Source organism: Triticum dicoccoides, unplaced genomic scaffold (genome assembly GCF_002162155.2).
Source record: "Triticum dicoccoides isolate Atlit2015 ecotype Zavitan unplaced genomic scaffold, WEW_v2.0 scaffold55284, whole genome shotgun sequence".
Classification (NCBI taxonomy): Eukaryota; Viridiplantae; Streptophyta; class Magnoliopsida; order Poales; family Poaceae; genus Triticum; species Triticum dicoccoides.
This window is the reverse complement of record NW_021281427.1, coordinates 1-1,186: the sequence shown is the minus strand read 5'-3', so window position 1 is coordinate 1,186 and position 1,186 is coordinate 1. Positions and strand designations below refer to the sequence as shown.

Genomic DNA, 1,186 nt, shown 5'->3' with positions numbered 1-1,186 from the left:
GTGTTGCATTCCCTTTTTAATTTTTTTCGCGCCGCTTGCAAAACAAAACGCACGTGTAAGTAATATATTTACCGTGTTTTATTATTTTGCACGAGTGCGGTAAGTCATAGCTGGGTGCTCACGATTCACGGGTCCAGCGTCGGCGTTGTGGCGCGGCAAGCGTGCACTGGTGCGGTTGAGAGGGAGGGGTGGAAACCGCGTTAAACTCGTCTCCGTAGTTGAGAGGGAGCGGCCAAAGCAATGTACAATCGTCTTTGTAGTGGAGCTGGGAGGGGCAAGGATAAGGGACGAAGACCGGGGTAACATGTCGGATGCGATCATACCAGCACTAAAGCACCGGATGCCATCAGAACTCGGAAGTTAAGCGTGCTTGGGCGAGAGTAGTACTAGGATGGGTGACCTCCTGGGAAGTCCTCGTGTTGCATTCCCTTTTTAATTTTTTTCGCGCCGCTTGCAAAACAAAACGCACGTGTAAGTAATATATTTACCGTGTTTTATTATTTTGCACGAGTGCGGTAAGTCATAGCTGGGTGCTCACGATTCACGGGTCCAGCGTCGGCGTTGTGGCGCGGCAAGCGTGCACTGGTGCGGTTGAGAGGGAGGGGTGGAAACCGCGTTAAACTCGTCTCCGTAGTTGAGAGGGAGCGGTCAAAGCAATGTACAATCGTCTTTGTAGTGGAGCTGGGAGGGGCAAGGATAAGGGACGAAGACCGGGGTAACATGTCGGATGCGATCATACCAGCACTATAGCACCGGATCCCATCAGAACTCCGAAGTTAAGCGTGCTTTGGCGAGAGTAGTACTAGGATGGGTGACCTCCTGGGAAGTCCTCGTGTTGCATTCCCTTTTTAATTTTTTTCGCACCGCTTGCAAAACAAAACGCACGTGTAAGTAATATATTTACCGTGTTTTATTATTTTGCACGAGTGCGGTAAGTCATAGCTGGGTGCTCACGATTCACGGGTCCAGCGTCGGCGTTGTGGCGCGGCAAGCGTGCACTGGTGCGGTTGAGAGGGAGGGGTGGAAACCGCGTTAAACTCGTCTCCGTAGTTGAGAGGGAGCGGCCAAAGCAATGTACAATCGTCTTTGTAGTGGAGCTGGGAGGGGCAAGGATAAGGGACGAAGACCGGGGTAACATGTCGGATGCGATCATACCAGCACTAAAGCACCGGATCCCATCAGAACT

General features: G+C 51.7%; 2 non-coding genes across 2 annotated transcripts; both read left to right on the top strand.

Annotated features, from left to right (window-relative positions):
- Nucleotides 1-309: 309 nt before the first annotated feature.
- LOC119346919 lies at nt 310-428 on the top strand. The gene has a single exon (XR_005168006.1). It is a non-coding gene; the product is annotated as a 5S ribosomal RNA (ribosomal RNA).
- Nucleotides 429-725: 297 nt separating this feature from the next.
- Nucleotides 726-844, top strand: LOC119346918. The gene has a single exon (XR_005168004.1). It is a non-coding gene; the product is annotated as a 5S ribosomal RNA (ribosomal RNA).
- Nucleotides 845-1,186: the final 342 nt, after the last annotated feature.